This window comes from Anguilla rostrata, chromosome 10 (assembly GCF_018555375.3).
Source record: "Anguilla rostrata isolate EN2019 chromosome 10, ASM1855537v3, whole genome shotgun sequence".
NCBI classification, from domain to species: domain Eukaryota; kingdom Metazoa; phylum Chordata; class Actinopteri; order Anguilliformes; family Anguillidae; genus Anguilla; species Anguilla rostrata.
Window position 1 is genome coordinate 653,081 of NC_057942.1, and position 21,874 is coordinate 674,954.

At 42.2% G+C, this 21,874-nt stretch overlaps 1 long non-coding RNA gene across 2 annotated transcripts in view; it reads left to right on the plus strand.

Annotated features, from left to right (window-relative positions):
* Positions 1–21,874, plus strand: part of LOC135264566 (uncharacterized) — a 36,945-nt gene that overhangs the window by 514 nt on the left and 14,557 nt on the right. For both annotated transcript variants that reach the window (XR_010332736.1, XR_010332737.1), the window contains exon 2: positions 4,068–4,176. This is a non-coding gene — a long non-coding RNA (uncharacterized LOC135264566). The remainder of the gene's footprint in view (positions 1–4,067; positions 4,177–21,874) is intronic.

The following is a 21,874-nucleotide window of genomic DNA, read 5'->3' on the forward strand; positions in this document are numbered from 1 at the left end:
GAAAAAAGAACATTAAACTCTTAAGTTACACTTTTTTGATCACAGAGGCGGCCATGACACCTGCGACCTCAGTAGTAGTTCCTAGACACTTCCGGGTGAGGATTTCATTTTCCTGGCAAAGAAGTGAGAGATTGTAATTGAAACAAACTCCTGTTGCAGCAAAGTTGAGCAATTGCGTCTTTTTTTATTGGTCTCCAAAGTTGTTATTTTCTTGTTAAGCTGAACCTCTATAATTTTAAATTCCGACAACCATATTTAAACGGAACTAATAACAAGAAACGAACAAACGGTGTCTGTCCACCCAGTCTCTGCATCATCCATAAAGTTAACTGTAGCCAGCCACACTATTTTATATTTCAGTAGTATTATCCATTATTATTGATTTTTCGTGGCATCGTTTGAAGACGTTTAAGTTTTTCATCAATAAAAGTGTTTTCAGTTTAGTTTTGGGGAACAAAATGTACTGATTATGTGTACATGATTATAGTAATCAAATTCAACATGAAAAAATGTAATGAAAAAAAATGTAAACCAATAAAATGCATAATTTTATGATTATTATTAGGTCTTGTAATTGCTGTAGTAAACTGTAAGAACTGAATTAATCACACGGACTGCAGTACAAATCCTTACTGAATGAAATGACAGTTGGGGGAAAAAAAACCTCATGGTGTGTAAAGACATCCAAACTCATGTAACTGTTCTTGCATGTTATTCACTACTCAAGACTGATCTCAGGTCATCTGTAATTTCAGAATGTGGTCTTTTCCACATAAGAAAAGCAGATTGCCCCCTCCCCCCTCCCTCCTCTCTAACGTGTGTAGCAGGAATCAGATGTAGCTCGTTTATGCTGTTTTGAATGTAACTATTTGAAAGTGGTCTGCAAGAACAGTGTAGTCAAAATTCTCACACAAAATTTTGCAGTGGAAAAATTGGGCCAGTCATGCATTTAATCAGGGTTGGACTGACCCAGCATTTTGGGATTGGATGCCTCTGAAGTCACCTGACATTTCAGAAGGAAATTCATTCAACTGTCCTTTCGGTCCTTTTGGCCTGCAATTTGAATAAAACCTCAGGCTCTTATGCTTTTTTATGCTCTCGTGTATGTCTTCCAAAAAATACGACTAAATGAGTATATTTGTGAAAATGTTTTGTTACCCATATAACATTTCAGTGAACATTACATTATTCATTTCATTTAAAACTAAAAAAAGTTTTGGCTTTGTGTAGTACTCTTTGTAGTCATTAAATTGTCTTTAAACTAATGTGTAGATGTTAAATATGTTTTTAATAATATTTTGGGGGGATTATGAGTATGGGTGGTGATCTTAAACCACACAAACAAATGAAACAAAGCTATTCTGGGATGATTTATATCCCTTTTGCTGATATTAGTCATTATGTGTTTGTGATTACTGCTGTTACCCCGTTGTTCTGGCAGAAATATATATTATGAAGATATCAGGAATATTATTCATTGTGACAAGTAATATAACAGAAATATTTTTCAATCTGAGGGGGGTGTGAAACATTTCAATATTAAGAATCAGAATTGAAGTGAGAATATTATAAGCACCTCCTTTCTCAAAAAGGAGACGCAGTTTGTACCTCTTTCCTGCTGACATCCTGGAGGCAGCCACATGGCAGCTAACACAACAGATTCTAACAATCTTTTTAAAACTATTAGCTAATAGAAAGAAAGGATACATACACTGAACTGCTCCTTAAACAACTTTATTAAAGACAATATTTCAGCCCGATTGGATCTTCCCCAGGGTAAAACTGTTAACATGTAGTTGGCCTTCTTTTAAAAATAAATCAAGACAGGATTTTTCATCCATACTGTTTTACCAATACTCAGACTAATTTAGCAGATTTAGCTGTAATCCACAGGGGTTTACAGTACAGAGAATGCGCGTGAGCATTCCCAGTCCAGTGAGTAAAGTGCAGCGTCAGTAAAGGACTAATGCAGGTTAACTGTGCTAATAGTTTAATACTCACCGTTGTCTTAAGAGTTAGAACTGCTGCAGGGATACTTTTTAAAATTAATTGCAAAAAACATATTAAGATCAAATATTTTTAGAAATTTAAAAATGAAGAGAGGCGAGCATGTTTGGGAGATAATCCTTGTCTGCGGGTCGACCGCTTTGCTCCTGATTTGTGCTGCACTGAAATTCTGAAACTCATCGCTCAGCAGGATGAATATTTTTTAAAATAATGGGTGTGATGGAACACAATATAGAAAAAACATTATTTTAAGAGAAGAGTTTTTTTACATATGAGCTATACCATAAATGCATTCAGCCCTTCAGTCTGAAATATAGGCTCAAATATTTATTATAAGCATTTGCTATTCATAATTTCATTATTACTGTAGTTAATACTAGTAGCATTTATTGAAATAGTTATAGATTGCTGCTTTATAACAGTACCATTTGATCTTGGTGGATTTGAAATCTCTGAAATGATTTGATTTCGATTTTTAAAACTGTCAGTAACACAGTAATTAAAAACTGAACAAATTCCACAAAAAATGAACATTCACACAACTATTGAATTAAAAATTGCACTTTCACTAAACAAAAATGTAGTCTTCTTCCCAATATTAAAGCACAACCTTTTCTGTCAATTGTCCTGCTTCTCTAGTTTTACATAGTAACATTATTTGTGGTTATTGGCTGACTGTCATCTCCACCCAATCAAGAGAATTTGTTAAGAAAATTATTGTTCCTGTGCTACATATTAAGGGAATCCTTACTTTGAGATTTTAATAAAAGTTTCCTCTCAAAATACTTTTGAAAAGTAGAATTTGGATTTCCTTCTGTAGTTTTCAAGCTGTACAGCAGCTTTTGAGTTTGAGAAACTAAAAAAAAATTAATGTTTCCCTTTTCAGTACACTTTGGAAATGTGCTTGTAAACCGTTGTTTTGTTGATTTTGTTTGTTTTCCTGTGCCATCGGTATTTGCCTTTGTTGCATTGTCTAAATGTTTAAAACATATTTGGAGTTTGCAGATAGCAAAACTATTCAGAAATAAGGGCTCCTTTTTCTGAAAGGGACACCTATAGTTTCTGTTAATCTCTGTTATGTTTATTTATTTTAGCAAATGGTCACATGTAAGATTTCATTTTGGCTTTGTTCAGTCTTGTGTGAACTTTTAATTCAGTTTGCTAAAAGTTTTGCTGAAAGTTATCTAAACAAGTGTTTTAGTTTTAAAGACACAATAGTGAATCTTTTTTGAAGTAAAATGATTAAGGTGAAGGTTTAAAACATTTCTCATCAACCTGTGACATTAATGAAACAATTAATTATAGTCTTTGGCAAGGAAAACAAAACTAGCATAATAAACACTAAATTCAATTATTAACTAAAAAACTGAAGTAGCTGCAAAATATCTGATCCCTTCCAAATTCAAAAGTGTTTTTAAGCTGGAAAGTTTTGCATAAAAGCAGACTATGATTAGAGAAGTAATCAGTATTTGAAACTGTATTTTAAAAAAATATAAAATGATTTCAAATGAACTAAATTTCAGTTGATGACTCATCTGCTTTAGAATTTTTATTTTTAAAATTAAATCTGGAATATGACATTAGTTAAATTGCTCTAAACTTAATGTTGAATTTTTTTGCATGTTATAATTTGATTTGATATAATTTATAATAAATTTCGAATATCATTAGAAAATTTCGAACGATGTAAAAACTCTGAATTTTATGTTGTTGCCTTGGACGAGTACGCATATATTTAGCCTCCATTGTGGTCAGTCAATCACTTGCAAATGGCGAGCTCAATGAATAACTTTATCCGGACGGCAAGGCCAGGGATTATAAACATAATACTCTTTTTACGTCAGAAGAGCCATCCAGCAGGCGTCGGAATTTTATGAATGAACCGCGTTTGACTGATTTTTAAATTTTCAACCCTCTTTAGAGGGAACAAGAGAAATAAAAAAAGAATTTAAAACAAACATACATTCGAAACGCCAGCTGAATCGTACGCGATAAATGTTTGAGGACAACGAATTCAGCCTTCATGACAAAGGCAAATCCATATTTCATTTCGTCAACAGTTTCCAGAAGGATTTGTGAGCAGCTCTCGGACTAATGCAACCGTCCCCTCGTGTGTGGCAGACCAGCGGCGTCCGCGAAAATTGTGAGGATTTTGCATATGCTGCCAAGGTGAGCTTCCGACGTTGTAGTTACCATGGGAACGTGTATTGAATACACGCCTTCGCTCACATTTTTACATAACTCAACATCAAAAAGGAGCGCGCAGGCTGTTCTGACTGGAGATTAATGCGCGCTAATGATCATAAAATACTTCTGAATGTAGAAGCATAAGTTGTGTTTTTCATATCTGGGATTCCATTTTTTGTAATATGTTTTTGAAACTTGCTGCAGACTGCTACCTTTCGACAGACTGCTCTGGACATATTCCTCATGTCTGGAATTGGGGTTTTGTTCCCAATTAAATTAGCTGGTTTTGTTCACAATGGTGCTTAATGCTAAACTCTGAAGTGTCTAATGTACTTTCTAGGTAAAATGATTCTGTATGCCAGTTTCATCATGTAAATGATTGTAAGTCACCAGAAAATGTCCTGCTTCCGGTATAAATGTTTTCATGTTTTGTGTGGAGTTATGTAGCCCACTCGAATTCGAATTCTACATAAGTGCTCTGCCGTTATTATTATTTAATGTTTTTCATGTGAAATCAGGAGCTTTAACAGCTGCATTATTCTTCGGTTTTATTTCTCTCTCTTTTCATATGTGCTCAGAACAGTTTATATAAGTCCAAACGAGTGCGCTGAGCTGTGTATTTCTGTGTTTAAATGCATTTATGTGTTGAGTACCTTCGGTTTTTCATCCTCCTGGGAGTTTCTGAAACCAGAGCACAACAGCATTTGTTGTCTCTTACGAGCTGGTTTATAAACGTGCGGCACCAAATGTTTCCTTTTCCTTGTTTTTGTGTGTTTTATCGCTGTGCAGGTAAACTGCAGCACAAGTAAACGGTTCCTCCTGTCTGCCAGAACGTCTCTTAGGGTCACACAGAGCAATGAGAGCTTCTGCTTGATTCATTGATTTTGTTGCTGGTTTGTATGTAGAAAGGGAGACAGATGTGCTGGAGTAACATTGTCCCTTGGGAGGGTCCCTGGGGTACGCCAGGCTGGGGAGCTGTTGTCCTGAGCCATGAGACACCCAGCTGTTTACGTAGGGGCCAGTGATTATCAATGGGCATGCATATGGAGTTTTGTAGTTGTTCAGTTTGGAGACCCCTGGAAAAGGCCATTTTTCAGAGTTTGTTATTCCAAATAACAAAACAGACCACGGTGGGGCTCTCTCTGCACAGAGAACTGAATCAGGTGTGTTATGCCATTATGTACAGCGAGGCCGTGTCACTGACCTGCCGTTGCTCTGTCCGTTACCCACCATCTTCAGGATATCCTCAGGTGCCACTCTCACTGAAAGCTGGATCTATCCAGCGCATTAAAGTATGTTTACCACTAGAGGGCGAAAGAGTCTATTCAATGCTTTGATGCAACTGCATGGACAGACCGGTCCTAAATGCCAAAGAGTGAACAACGCGTTATTAATATGGACTATAAGCTAATGAAGGCCTTATTAGCTAAATATTCTGGGTTGAGATTCATTCAAAATATTCCAAGCAGCACCTAGAGTAAATGTTTGCTGTTATACAAATGATTATGGATCTTGCTGTTGTATTGTTCTTAATTATTTGTTGTTGTCTCTCTTGTTAGTAATAACCGTGGCAGCAGTTTCCATGGAAGTGAGGCATGAATCATCAGTATAATTAAGTATGCTCTTGTGCGTGATGTTTTGTCACAAGATAAATGCGCAGCTTTTAAAAATAAAAAAGTCCCCACTCTTGCAGCTTCATTCAGACACAGGCACTTCAGGTTTGGTCTGTAAGGTCTTTAGGTTTGGTCTGTAAGGTCCTCAGGTCTAGTCTGTACAGTCCTCAGGCCTGGTCTGTAAAGTTGTGTATTTGGCGGTGCCGGTGGTTCCTGTTTCTGGCCGCAGAAGTGAACGGCGGAGATTGCGTTGGCGGTGGTGTGTACGGCACGCCAGCTGGGTGGGATTCTGTCTGCAGGGGGGTCTGTGGACCTCAGGATGAGCCCTTCTCTGTTTACCCTCATAAACACCCAGCAGAACTCTCAATGCAGTCAGTGAGAAACTCAACTACTGAACCACCATCCCTGTTACCAGGAGACACTGTGCACCCCCTAACACACACGCACACACATACACACACACACACATATAGACACAAACGCACACGCGCACACACACACATATAGACACACAAACACACACACACGCAGACGCGCACAAACACACACACACATGCGCGCACACACAAAGACACACAGATATACCCACACACACACATAGGCACACATGCACACGCGCGCTCACACACACACATGCGCGCACACACATAGACACACAGATATACCCAAACACACACACACACATAGGCACACATGCACACACGCGCACACACATGCGCGCACACACATAGACACACAGATATACCCACACACACACATAGGCACACATGCGCACGCACACACGCGCACACACGCACACACGCGTTGCTAACGTTTCTGAAAGTGCCCGGGTTCAGGGCTGCAGTAGAAATGCTGGGAGAATGTGTCATCTCCACCGGCACTGCAGTTCTGTGCCTCTCCGGGGGTCAGGGGTGAAGGGTCAGGGGTCGCAGTGAGTCAGGGGGAAGTCACGGCTGTAGATGGAGGGTGTAAGGCGGTTCCTGCAGGCACAGGCCCTGAGTCACCGAACGCTGTCGCCACGACAGCAACTTAAACTCCACCCACCTGCCCATCATCACTGAGGGAGTGGGGGGGAGGGGGGGAGAAGAAGAGAGGGAGAAAAAGAATAAGAGAGGGGGAGAGAGCAGGAGGGAGGGGCAGTGGGGGAGAGAGATTGAGGGAGAGAGGGGGAGAGAGGGAGGAGTAGAGAGGAGGGGGAGGGAGGGAGAGAAAGCATGCAGGGAATTCTGTGCCATAAAGAAAAACATCAGCGTTGCAATCCCAGTTAGAATTTGGCTCAGATTATTTCAATCTGTAATTGAACCAATTGGCCAATATGGCAGTGAAGTGTGGGGTCTGCTTTCAAAGCAAGATTTTGCTCAATGGGACAAACACCCAACTGAATCCCTGCACGCAGAGTTTTAAAAGAACATCTTACAAGTACAATGGAAAACTGCAAACAACACATGCATGGCAGAATTAGGAAAATATCCACTATTAATCAAAATTCAAAAAGAGCAGCAAAAACCACTCATACCATTATGTTGCCGAGCTGAGCCCAGAGAAGAGCCCCCTCTCTCAGCTGGCCCTGAGGCTCAGTTCACCAACCCCACTAACACCAAGCAGCCAGGACAGCTACATACCAACTGAATCTATTATAATTAACCCAGTGCAAAATTACATTACCTATTGGATAACTCAGGAAAAAAATCATAACAAATTGGAATGCTATCTGGCCCTGAAACGTGAACACACTGTGGCAGATTACCTGACAACAGCGACAATTATAAACTCAGAAAAACTCTGACAACATGCAGACTCCGCGACCACAGCCTGGCCATGGAGGCCGGCCGCCATCGGGAAACAGGGCTGCCCTGAGAAGAGAGGCTGTGCTCCCGCTGCAGCCAGCAGGAAGCAGAGACAGAGCGCCACTTCCTCTGCCAGCGTGATAAATATACAGAGATTAGAAAGCATCTTTTTACAAAATACATTAAAAACCACACCCTAACTTCCAAACCCTTCCTGAGACCCAGCTCTTACTAATCCTCCTCGGGGAGGGAAAGTGCTGTACAGATTGGGCTACCTGCCACAGTCAGAGGGACAGCAGTGACCCCCACCAATTAATATATATCTGTTTTTAATTATATAATATATGTTTGCATTATTATAATAATTATTAGTAGTAGCATTATTATTGTTATCACTACTAGTGCTAGTGTACAGAGAGATGGAGGGAGAGAGAGATGGTAAAGTTATTTCTAGTAAACATCTGAGTTGTATCAGTATGATGTTTGAGAGTCTGTGGGTGATGTCATTTCCTGTGCACGCAGTTCTTGGTTTAGGAGGAGATCTTTCTTTCACTGACGTGCACGTTTGGAAATGTGAAAAGGGGGCGTGTGCTTGGGAATGACCTCTGAGATCTTCCAGGGGTTTTTAATGGGTCTGGTTTCTGGAAAACTCTTTCAGTCAGGTCCAAGGAACCCCCCCCCCGCTGTGGGGACGGGTGTGTCCCCCCCCCCCAGGCCAGATCAGGTGCACTTTATGCAAAGGCAAATGCTTGGGGTTAGGGCTGGGGGGGGGGGGGGCGCAGACAGTGAGGATGGGAAATGCTGAGTCAGACGCCGGTGCTTTGCTGTGGCTGCAGGTTAAGGTGTAGCACACTGGGCTAAACATTACTCCAACATAAACACCGCTTTGATTCAGGACCCGTCAATCACTGACCTTCCCCACACCTGTGCAACTCCGCACAAATCAAGTGTGTTTATTTTTAACTTAAACGCAACCAAAGGGCCTGATGTACATACTGTTCCAAGCGTGTTCTCCGTGTAGGAATTACACATTAAAGCTTCCTGAATATAAAATGTTTGCAAATATAACACCCAGTTTTTTGTTTTTTTGGTTTTCTTTGGGAGATATTTTCTGAAACAATCACAAACATTCTAATCTGCTGGTCACTACTATGGCTGAAGTTCATTTTGTGAGTTGTCGTTTGGTATGTAAATGGTGAGGAAGTTAAGCTAGCAAGGCCTTTATGAATAACTGCATGATGCATATGTATAATATGGGCCGTATTTTTAGAAGACATGCTTAAATAAGCTCACTGGCCAGGGAAAAGGAGAAAGGAACCCAACAGCGTATCACTGGAGCATTATGGGAAGGTTTTACTGGCGCACACACAAGCACATGACCTCCTCTCGCACGACTGCAGTGTGTGGTCTGCATTGACAGTGATACTGAATGAGATGTACGAGAGGATTTGTGAGTTTTCCCACCCATTTGGTCTCCATTTATCAACACTGTGCACTCTTTTAGTGGTCTTTCTTACAGTCCCTCTTCAGCTTATTCCAATCAGTCAAGAACAGGAAATGAAAATGTATCGCAGCTTAATGAGTGTCCCGTTTGTGAGAGTATGGAATGAACATGCTGTGCTTCTTCCTACAGTTTGGTTTTGAAGTCCAGTTGTTGTCTGTTGCTTGTTTGTGATTTTGGGGCAGATTTCGTGGCAGCTGTCCGTCGGCCGTTAAAGACCTGAGGTGTGCTCCTGCTTTAGACTCACGCTCGCTCAGTAGTGGTGTGAAGGGCGTGTCGTCTCTGTGACACGGTGACACCTGGCAGGTAGAGGTAGAGCGGTGCTGGGAACACCTCACAGAGAACAGCAGGAGGACGAAGGAACTGATGGAACAGCCAATAGAGTACTTAGCGTTGTGGTTAGTAACCAATCTGATACAAAGGGTGGTGGAACAGCCAATCAGGATGCACATAGCGGTGGAACAGCCTATCAGGATGCTCAGATTTGTGGGGGTCGACGCAGAGAGGAAAGCGCAAGAACGGTTCCATTTCTGTTGGAGGAATTTGAGAAGTGATTTGTTTTCTGTCGATAGCATGAGCAAAACACCCAACTCCACTCTGAACTAAAACACACAACTCCATTTTGAAATAACAACCTTGAGCACGCCTGACATCGTTGGTCTGGAAACTGGCAGCACTGAGGATGGCACACCTCTAAAAGCATTTTTGTAAAATATTTTAATCCTCGTGTGACTGTTTTCTGTGCTTTCTCTCTGTCATGTCAAAGAGATTTCTCAGAAACAGGCAGGACTGCACACACACTCAGTGTGGAGGAGCACCGAGTCTGTGGCCGACTGACTCTGACTCTCTACTCTAACTCTGACTCTGACTCTGACTCTGACTCTCTACTCTAACTCTCCCTCTGACTCTGACTCTGACTCTCCCTCTGTGAGGGTGGGGTGGGATGCGGGGGTGGGGGGATGGGGGCTGGTTGCGGGGGTGGGATGCGGGGGGCGGGTTGCAGCACCAGAGTCAGTATGTGTCTGAAAGAATGTGAGAGGCTTCCTCCAGCCGTGGCCCCGGCCCCGGGCCCCTGGGGGCCTCCTGCTTCACAGCCACACACGAGGTCTGCCGGCCCCGGGGACACAGCGCCTACGCTCAGCTCCTCACCCGCACACATTCCACCACCCGCGTACGCATTCTGCCACCTACCTGCCAGAGAGGTGAGCGGCCGTACGAGGGGAGGGGGCAGCATGAGCACCCCAGTACCCCCCCCCCCCCAACCTCCCCCAAACTCTCTCTTGCTTTCTATCTCATTGCAAAGTGAACGGGGTGTGTGCACAGACCCCCGGGTCGCCCCAGTCAGCCACAGGAGCTGCCCCCACCACAGAGGGGAGAGGAACCTGTCCAAGGCCCCCTGGAACTCTCCAAAAAACGGACACCAGCCATCAAAGCGCACCCCCACCCCCAGCCCAAAAAGCAGCCCACACCCCTTTTATCTCTTATGGGCAGAGGCCTCTGTGGAGCAGCCCCCCCCTGCTGTCCCGTCCCCTCCCCCCTCCCCGCCCCTCCCCGCAGCGCCCAACCTGGAATGTCAGGATTGTTTGAACAGGCCCTGTGGCTGCGCAGATGCAGCGGCCCGGCCTGACCGCCTCTGACACCGGCAGCATTAGGTATGCGGACGGCTCAGGGAAAGGCAGGGTCTCCTCTGAAGTGGAATTTGTGTACTTACACACTGCATAGAGAAGCAGAGGGACCGGGAGACTGGGAAAACAAGCCTGTCTCTCACACGCACGCACACACACACACACACACACACGCACTCACACACGCACACACGCACACACACTCACGCACGCACGCACGCACGCGCACGCACGCACACACACACACGCACGCACACACTCACACGCACACACGCACACACGCACACACGCACACACACACACGCATACACTCTCTCACACACACGCACTCACGCACGCACACACTCACACACACACATGCACACACTCACACACTCATGCGCATGCATGCACGCACACACACTCACACTATCTCTCACACATACACACACGCGCATACACTCTCTCACACACACACTCTCGCGCACACACACACACGCACTCGTGCGCATGCATGCACGCACACACACTCACCCTCTCTCACACACACTCGCGCGCACACATGCACACGCACACACTCGTGTTCTCTCACACATACACACGCGCGCACGCACTCTCACACGCACACACTCTTTCTCACGCACACACACGCTCATACTCTGTCTCACACATATACACATGCTCACACACACGCACATGCGCACGCACACACATGCCTACACGCACATGCACGCGCACACACACATGCCTACATGCGCAGACACGTACGTGCGTACACACGTGTGCACGTACACATACGTACAGACATGCTCTCTTGCACATACACTGACATCCACACACACGTGCTCTCTCATGCACACATACAAGTCTTTGCTTTTAGACCAATGATTTCTGGATTTTGTACACAGATACCAAGCCATGAATATATCATTAGCATTCCTGGGTGTGCTTTGCCTGAGAGAAGACTGGGATTGTGCTGTTAACTTCAGATTAAAAACTCCTTTATCCTTGGCAAATGATCATTTGTTTCACAGTAGCCAAGTTGTTTATTTCCTTTAAGAAAATGTGGATATAAGAGAGAGAAACATTTTTTGCCATATTTGTTGTGCTTAAAATAATTTCCGAGACAAAACAACAGCATCTTTCCTGTTCAATTAATGTCTATATTTCCCATGTTTTTGGATCTGAAGTACAAGAAACAATAAAATGAGGATTTTAGCGTTGCTTTAACCAAGCTGAGAACATATTCCTCAAAACCTGGAATGTATTTTTAAAACACTCCTGGATCAGAACTATCGATCTCTCATTTAATTTGATTGGCTTTAAGGTAAAATGTACAAACGTGCTATGAATAGACATGGTTGAGTTGATTTGCAGAAGCACCTCATGTTAAGGCTGCTGTGTGATATCAGCACATCTGTCCCAGGATCTGCTCTGATTTGCGCCGCGGTCATCACAGTGAAAAACCAAGGAAACTGCCCTAAACGCACCACACTAAATTAATTTAGGATGCTTTTACAGCTCACTGATAAACCGTGTGTGTTTGCTCCCTTTCTTCTAAAGCTTGATTATTTAGCAAGATGATATCTGTTTAAAGCAAAAAATGTTAATCTTGAAAATATACTGGTTTAAAATGTTTTAATATTTTCTTGTTGTTAATGCTGTGACAGGCATTACATTTACTGCAGAAAACCAGTGTTACTGCTGCAAACTAAATTAAATGTGGTGGCATTTTTAACTTACCTTTTCTTACTATTTTAACCATTGTTAAAGATGAAACACATAATAAATTCAAATGCTTTAAGATTGAAAAAAGATTTTCAACCAACATTAGATTACACAAGTTTCTTTTCTGTTTATTAAGGTAATCCTGTTCTTTAATAAAAACATTAATAAAAAGTATTTTTTCATTGCAAGTATAGAATTTGTTTTATATTAAATATAAAAAAGAAACATTCTGATACTGATGCAACTGAAGCAGTAGCTGCTGTTTTCATGTTAGTCCTAACGTACATATATGTGGATTTTTTTACTTGGATCAAAAGAGCTTTTCTTAGACTTCTTGGTTACATTTTGAGTGATAACAGTAAATTCAACCATTAAGCTAATGTGTGGTATTTACGTATTTTCACAGTTCGAATTAACCTCTTAAAACTGGTCATTCTAAATATAGCCTAGATCCTAAATATTCGCAGAATTTCTGGGAGTAGGGTATTGTAGTTAGGAAAGTGCTAAATGCTTCGTTATTCTTGCTTCATTATTCTTCATTCATTTGTCATGGAACTGTGTAATTAACAGGATATTTTCGTTTCGATTTTGTTTCATTTTCTAACTCAATTCTGAATTTATGAAGTATATTTTAGTTTCAGGACAGTAATTTATCAAGTAGGTAACAAAAGTATCCTGCTTGTTTAAATTCTTAGATTAAACCCTCTCTTTTGCGTTTATAACAAATAAACATCAAAACTGTTTTTGCTAATAGTTGAAGATGAGAACGCCACTTGCAGGTAGCTAAATACGGTTGTTTTAAGAGTGATAACAATATGTGCCCGCACACCAAACGGAGTGATTTGTTTAAAATTACTTCAAATGGATGAATATTTGAACATAAGTTATGATTCATGTTGTAATAATGTGAAGACAATGACGTAGTTAGTGATAGATTCAGTTTTAAGTAATTCCCAACATGACATAAACCCTAAATCTCGCACAAGAAATGACTGTATTTTCTGAAAAGACGAGATGAGGCAGTGGGTTATCACTGAGAAGGAAAAAATTGTCCCTGCCGAAGTAGCTATCGAAGCGTGTCCCTCTTTCTCCGAACTTCCGTTTAAATTAATTTTTATGATCAATATTTTAAATAACGACGTCGACTATGCATTATATGTGAATACATCGTTTTACTAACTGTAATTTCTGAATTCAAATTCATACATAGACTTCTAAGAATTTCGGCATTGAAATCAAATATAAGACAACTCACTACTTTAACAAAACATAAAAAGCGCATTAGCCACACACAAACTAACTTCCTCAAGGCATTAAGAAGAAAGACGCTTGACAGCCTGGCAGCGCCGTGAACGAAGTCACGCCCACCGAGGTCCATGGCCACGCCCCGTTCCCTCTCAAGGGCTTCGGCTCTATTTCAAAACATATTTCCCAATACACGCCAGGCTGTGGAAAAACGATCTGCTCACTTCTTTCCTTTCTAGTTTGTTTAATTGATATCTTTTTCTTCTCTTTCTTTGTACCGAATTTTCTTCGTTTATTAATTAAAATGTATTTTTACCAGGTTTAGTAATTAACACGGATAATAATGGAAAAAATGCCTGTTTTCATGAGTGGAAATATATTAGTGGCCATATAAGGGCAAGAGTAGGAGGTAAATTTAACCTTGCCTTGACCTCAGTCGGTATGTATGTTTTAGGATAACTTCAAAACTACTCAATAACGTTTGTTGGTTAATGTGTAAAAGCAAACAAACTTTAAAGTCTTGGGTGGAAAACAACCTTGGAAAAGGTAAAGTTTGTTTGTATAATAAACCAGAAAGAAAAACAACGTACATTTTAAGTTTTGAATTTTAAATTAATTTCTAACTGCAACATTACAGCAAATGCTAATTAATTTTAAAATATGTCATCTTAAAACAATTTACCATTTACCAAAACAACGCAAATGTGAGGGGATTGCAGGGACAGCATATTGTTAAATACATAATGGACTATTTGTTTTTTGTCCCTTAAATTTCAAACCATGTATCAAATCTTTTATTTATGCTGAAGTGTGTATGTGTGTGTGTGTGAGAGAGAGAGAGAGAGTGCGTGTCTGTGTGTGTGTGTGCATGCGGGTGTGCGGGTCTGTGTGTGTGCGAGTGTGTGTGTGTGTGTGCGTGCACGTGCGTGTGTGCGAGTGTGTGTGTGCGTGCACGTGCGTGTGTGCGCAGTCACAAGCGAATGTGTTTGTGAAGCTGTGGCCTCTGGGGGTGGAAGTGGGCGTTTGGGGGCGGGGCTTGCGATGACTGTCAGGTATGTGTGACGGGCGGATGGGTGGGCGGGGCTTAGCCCGAGCCTGGCGCCGGGCTGCCCAGGGGAAACCTGAGAGTCTGAGCGTCGGCTCTGACCCCTGACCCCTGGGGTCAGAGGTCACCTGGGGGTCCAGCAGTTTCCTCTTTCAGTGCCAATGGAAAAAAACTTCAGTTTTGGGGAAATCATTCTGAAACTTTGAGAGTAATTAAGATGAATTCTGTTCTTTACACGTCAGTCCTGAAACATATTAATATTCCTCTGGCCTCGCATGTGTTTGAAAAATAAAATAAAACAAAAACTCACACACACACACACACACCCTCTCACTCACACTATAGGCACAATCACACACAGACACATGCACACACATTCACACGCTATTCAACTCACATTTCGCATCTTGGTTGTGTGTATGTGAGCAGAGAAAAAACACGCTAGTAGAAGATGAGAAGTGATCTATTAGCACTTTTAGCATGAAAAAGTCATGATCTAATCAGGGTTTAATTTATGATATCTGACACCTCTCCTCCATTTCTACTCTGATTCCTGACCCCCGACCCCCCCTCCTTCCTCACCTGAATGTCATTTGCTCTACCTTGCTCTGTTCCCGCAATCTACCTCTCTGTTTTACAGGCTTATGGCATGGAGAAATAAACTAGACTTCCTTAGACTTTGAGCTCAGTGTGGGATACCTTGAGTGGGTGGGTGTTGTGGAAAAACATTTTCCTTTATTTTCCAAGGTGACTGCTCTTTGACATCAGGCAATATCACAGACCTGCTGAGACTGCTCCTTCAGGTACACTCACCAAAATGGGGTCCTGGGATATGTGCTCACATGCTCTTCAGTTTGTAATTAATTTCCCAGATGCAAGCTTAGTGTGGCTTCGCACACGCTTTCACAAACACCCTTCAGACAAAGACACCACTTATGTGTTGACTGGAACATTTCTGTGGCATTCTTCTGTTTGTGTCTTTTCATTTCTTTTTTTAATTGTTTAAGATGAGACCCTGGGTTTTCACCATAACTCTTGGAAATTGCTCTGGCTGAACTGGTACATAAATAAAAGAACATTCTGCAATGAATAGGAAGATGTTGAAACATTTCTATTATGAAAATGTCTGTGGTTGTTGTCTCCTTAAGTGAGTTGTTATCCCTTAGCCTTGTTATCCTTACTAATATTCTTGATATCCTCACTCTTAGCCTTGGTATCCTCAATCTGAGCCTTGATATCCTCACTCTTAGCCTTGTTATCCTCAATCTGAGCCTTGATATCCTCACTCCTAGCCTTGATATCCTCAATCTGAGCCTTGATATCCACACTCTTAGCCTTGATATCTTCAATCTGAGCCTTGATATCCTCAATCTGAGCCTCGATATCCTCAATCTGAGCCTTGATATCCTCACTCTTAGCCTTGATATCCTCAGTCTGAGCCTTGATATTCTCACTCTTAGCCTTGATATCCTCAAACTGAGCCTTGATATCCTCAATCTGAGCCTTGATATCCTCACTCTTAGCCTTGATATCCTCAGTCTGAGCCTTGATATCCTCACTCTTAGCCTTGATATCCTTACTCTTAGCCTTGATATCCCATCGAGCTTGATTCTCAACGACCTTGATATCCACTCTAGCCTTGATTCCTCGGAGCCTTGATATCCTCACTCTTAGCCTTGATATCCTCATTCTGAGCCTTGATTTCCTCACTCTGAGCCTTCAGCAGCCCAGCAGGGTGCATAGCCGAGGCCTCTACAGCAGTGAGGAGAATCCAGCGTCATTGGGGAGGTGAATAAAATAAAGTGATAATTTATTGTTGAAACCAGCACAGGGGTAGCAGTGTAGCATAATGGTTTGTGGTCTGAGCTTGCAAAGGGTTTCAGTTCCCAGGTTAGGCACTGCCTTTGCGCTCTCGAGCACAGGTACTTACCCTGCATTGCTTTAGCCCAGAGCTGCCCAGCCCTGTTCCTGGGGATCTACCGTCCTGTAGATTTTCACTCCAACCCTAGCAAAGCAAACCTCATTCAGCTAGAGCAGCTAGAGATCCTGTTGAGCTGCTAATTAGTAGAATCGGGTGTGCCAAATTAGGGTTGAAATGAAAACCTGCAGGTTGGTAGATCTCCAAGAACAGGGTTGGGCAGCCCTGCTTTAGCTGTATAAATGAAGTGTAAACAGAATGTAAGCTGTGTCTGTCGCTCTGGATAAAAGCATCTGGTAAACTCTCAGCACATTACGTATTTTGGTATATAGCCTTCATCATGGTCTCCTTTTCCCTCAGTGTTATGAGGAGTACCTGTGCCGATATGCGGGACGACAGCCGCAGACTCTCCTGTTGCTTTGATGTGTTTGTGTGCACGCATGCATCGGTTTGCATGGCTGCACCCGATGATCGTGCAGCCTGTGTGTGGAATCCGCACACCTGCCCCGAGTCCTGACACGTCCCCCTCTACAGAACTCTGCTCACACCGGGACTGCAGTTCCCTCCGGACGCTTTCCAGTGTCATAAAGTAGAACACATTTAAATATGTGACTTATTTTCATGCCCAGCATTTAGTTTCAGCTTCACATCACAACTAAATGTCTGAATGAAAATGAAAGAATCCAGTTTATGTACCTGTTTATGTATAAAATATAAGACTTACAGACATGACTTCGGACCTTTCCAGGTGATGGTGTGTGCGGGTGAGTGCGGGTGTGGCGGGTGAGTGCGGGTGTGGCGGGTGAGTGCGGGTGTGTGCGGGTGTGGCGGGTGTGTGCGGGTGTGGTGGGTGTGTGCGGTGAATGCGGGTGTGGCGAGGCGGTGCGGTGTGTCCGGTGGTGCGGTTTCTGCATGGTGTGGTTGGGTGTGCGGCGTGGGATGGGCGTGTCGGTTGAGTCGTGAGCGTTGTGACGTGTGCGCGTGGCCGGTAGCTGACTGGTTCGAGTGCGGTGATGGGTGAGTGCGTGTGAGGCGGCTGTAGTCTGGTGGGTGTGGGGGTGTCGGTGGTAGATTGCTGCTATTGTGGTGGGTGTGTCCGTGTCATGTTGCATCTGCTATCAACAGATGTGCAACCCCTCAATGTGCTGGACATGATTGCAGCTGAAGCACTCAGTTTCTGAGTCATGAAGCTCGGGTAACTAGTCACACGGCGCCAGCAGCTGAACTGCGTCGTTGAAATATGGACATACAATCCATTTCATCTTGGAGTTGGAAGGTGTTTTTGGATAAATAAATGCTCTAATTTAATGGTCAAAAAGGTTTTGTACACAATCAATTCATGATAATGACTAACACAAGCTGGACTTTACTGGCCCAGATTGAGTGAGGATTGGGTATTTAACCGGTTGGACACTACTGAATATAGTTTGACTAAACGAATGATGTTGGAGAGACGAGAGAGAGAGAGAAGGAGAGAGAGAGAGAGAGAGAGAACAGACTGGATGAGGCTGTTGGACTCCGGTCGCTATACCCTGGAGTGCAGAGAGTACTGAGAATTAAGAGGCTTTTAACAGAACCTTAAAGTGTCATAAAACAGGAGATAAAGAGTCAGGGAGGCTTCTCCACTTTATTTAACAAGTGTGAGTGAGTGTGTGTGCATGTGAGTGAGTGTGTGTATGTGTGCGTGCTTGCATGTACGTGTGTGGGGGTGTGCGTGTGTGTGTCAGAGTGTATCTGTGTGTATGAGTGTGTGTGTGTGTGTGCATGTGTGTGTGTGTGTTTGTGTGAGTGTGTGTGTATGTGAGTGAGTGTGTGTGTGTGTGCGTGCTTGCATGTACGTGTGTGTGAGAGTGTATCTGTGTGCGTGTGTGTGTGTGTGTGTGTGTGTTCCTGTGGATCATGCCACCCACTCGGCTGGAATGCCATGCATGCAATTAGTGAAGCTTGTAGTGGGGCTGGGGGGTGTGTGAGGGGCTGGGGCTGGGGGGGGGGTGTAGGGGGCTGGGGGAGGGTCTGTGTGTGTGTGTGTTTGTGTGTGTGTGTGGGGATGTGAGGGGCTGCAGCTCAGTGGATGAGAGAGAAAAGACGCAGAATGGTTGCTGCTTTGCACATCCCGCCATCAACTAATCCATAGACGCCTTCCTTCCAAGTCATCAATACCCATCAATGGCCACTGGCCTCCAGTCAATAGCCCTCCTTCTGCTGGGGGAGGGAAGAGGAGGGAGGGGGAAGAGAGGGGGAGGGGGAGATAGATCCAGGAGTAGGAAGGAAACAGGAGACTGAGAGAGAGAGAGAGAGAGAGAAAGAGAGAGAGGAATGGTGGAGCGACCCATAAGGGTTTAAACTGGTTTGGTTGCCCAGTTCCAGAGTCCCTCAAACACTCTTTCCATTTGCTCTCACGCATCAGATCCATTTTGGATGAATTGATTATGAATTATGACTCATCTGTGAAGGTCTAGAACTAAGAGGGGCAAAAGGCTATTTGCTGGCGTTCTGTCCAACGAGACCACTTGGCCAATCAGCATGGCTGAAGCCATCACATGATCACAGTTTCCTCACTTCCTGTCTTTGCCGCTTTGTCCACTGTGTGCTTTTGCCCTGTTGACCAAAACAAATGAACCCACAGACCTGTTCTTCCACTTCCTGAGCCTGAAATAAAAAAAGACATGAAAGTTCAGAAGGAAAGATTACCTTAAAATTTAGATAAACAGATTTAGATGAATTTTTATTTATTTAATCTCACCGCGGAAGCCCTGGATTCTGTATGGTTCTGTGCCTCTCGTCGGTCAGACGGGATTTTTTTAAGTGACTCTTCTGCCTTTTCAAACCCACATTTCCACAAGGTTTGGATTTGTAAAAAAAAACACTAAACTGAAAAACAATCATAGTCTTAATTACTCCTAGTGCTTCTGTTTAAAACAACTTGGAAGACTTGGGAGTTAGAATATATCACGTCGCCTGCTTCAGACGTGTTGTCTAAATGTCTAAAAGTCTGAGTTCTGACCCATTTTCAGTGAAGGGGAATAAAACTGGAGCGAGTCTCATCTACTTCTTACACTTACACAAGTCCTTCAGGATCACCCTACAGAATATCACATTTACATTGTCCCAGAAATGCATCATCATCATTGTAATTACTTTGGAATACCATAGTCAGTGAAATACTGCACTACTTCTCCCATATCATGATATCATATCAACCATTTTCCCAAACTTGTGTGAATGTGTTCCTCAGCCCATTCCACTGATACGGAGCATCATATTGACACAGACGTGTCTCGCTCGCACTTTTTGTTCACATTTTAAATAAGCAGTTGACTATAATTATTAAAAGAAAATGTATTTGATGAATAGCATCAATTTAACTAATTAAGAAAGGGAATAAGTATCTAACCTCAAAAAGGATGAGTAATTGGATTGGAAGTTATTGTTTTTCATTCTGTATAAATTAGTCCTAATTTTCACAGGATAATTAGGATTAAGAGCTTTCTTAATCTTCTCAAAACGTCATGTTTTGAAAATTGTGTATTCAGGAATTTATGGTTTTCGGGAATAATTTCATTCAAGAAAAGGCACAGATTCATATGCTTGGCTTTCTGAGTATGTAAATTCAGAAGAATTGAAAAGTTATATTTTCTAATTATTACATATTATTTTTGTATGTTCTGATGACTGCAAACACAATATAGTAATGTGCACAAATTTAAATAAGTGCAACATATAAAATGAATTACTCAAAGGACATAATTATTACAAAATTAATTAGAGTTTAAATATGGAAAATTGTTTAGGAAGAGTTATTTCAAGTATACTCAAGTATACTATCAAATTAATTATTTATGTTGCCAATGAGCTTCTTACACAATAATTAGAAAACATTATGAATTCATAAATACACATCACAAGAGCTTTTAAATAGTAAGCGTAAACTATTTTATTTACAAATATATTTTGCTTAATACAAATTTTCTAAATTTTTACAAAACATCTATTCTCGATTTTGCAAAATTTTAAAAGCCCATCTGGCATAAATGTTTGACACGAACTAAAACTATACAGCTGAAAAGTAAATTGGTTCAAGTAAGAAATCGTGTGTTTTTTCTGCTTTGAGTACTTAAAACATTATTTAACTCACAGAGCACACGCTTATAACTTTATTTACCTCGCAGAGCATACCCTTATAACTTTATTTACCTCACACTCATTTCCTTCATTAAACGCACAGAGCATAACCTTCACTTCGTGTTTCTCTGAAAGGATTATTGACTAACAAACTACACATACGTACATATCCGAACGTAAAAGACACTCTTTGAAATTTACAAATATACCTACATGGAATCACAAACTAAACGTATCTAAAAAGCATCTCATTCTAAAAAAAATATAGTATATCTCTTAAATCATAATTCCAGTGGATGCCATTTTCTACAACGCTAAAGTTATTACGTTAAACAGTGTAAAAGTATAGCCTATACAAAACGCTTTATAAAAGAGCCTGGATTTTCCTTTATCTTAAAAATAAGTTGTCAGTTTTAATGTCAAAGTTAATACTTAATATAAATGCATACATTTCAAACAATGCAAATTATTATAATTATGTCTAATACCTGCTGTAAAATTTAACGCTTTGGAAAAGGATAATTTTTCTGAACATCTTTCTCATTACTAGTGCAGAGAAACAGAGCATTCAGTGAAACACTGATTGAGTAATGGGGTTTGCAGCAGAATGGCGGCTCAGGCCAGGGTCCTCATCTTCGCGGTGCGGACCACTGAAGACACGGCATCGCCAGTGTTCAGCTGCTCACGTGTGCTGTGGGGAGGGACGAGAACGTCTATTGTGACGTGGGCGTAATTATTTATACGCAACGCATTAGACTCCGACTGATCTTGATGCCAAGCGTGACACATTTGAGCCAATCAGAGAAGAAAACGTTGAGCCTTTATTTAAAAAAAAAAAAAAAAGAAAAGAAAAAAACGTACCGAAATTTCCCCCAGGGCAGACGGGAGTTAAGGTGAGAGAGACCAAGTGGAGAGGAAGGACTACCCCTTGAGCAGCCGGGCCTCCTCGCGCCGTGGAGCCCGCCACAGGTCTGAGAATGCTATAAAAACGACGAGACTTGTGGTGGGGATTCCTGGCAGATTGATCGGACACATTTCATGACCATGTGTGCGCGTGGTCAGGAAAATAGGAGTGATATTGCTCGTAATGTAACCAAAATAATGAACACACCAGAGT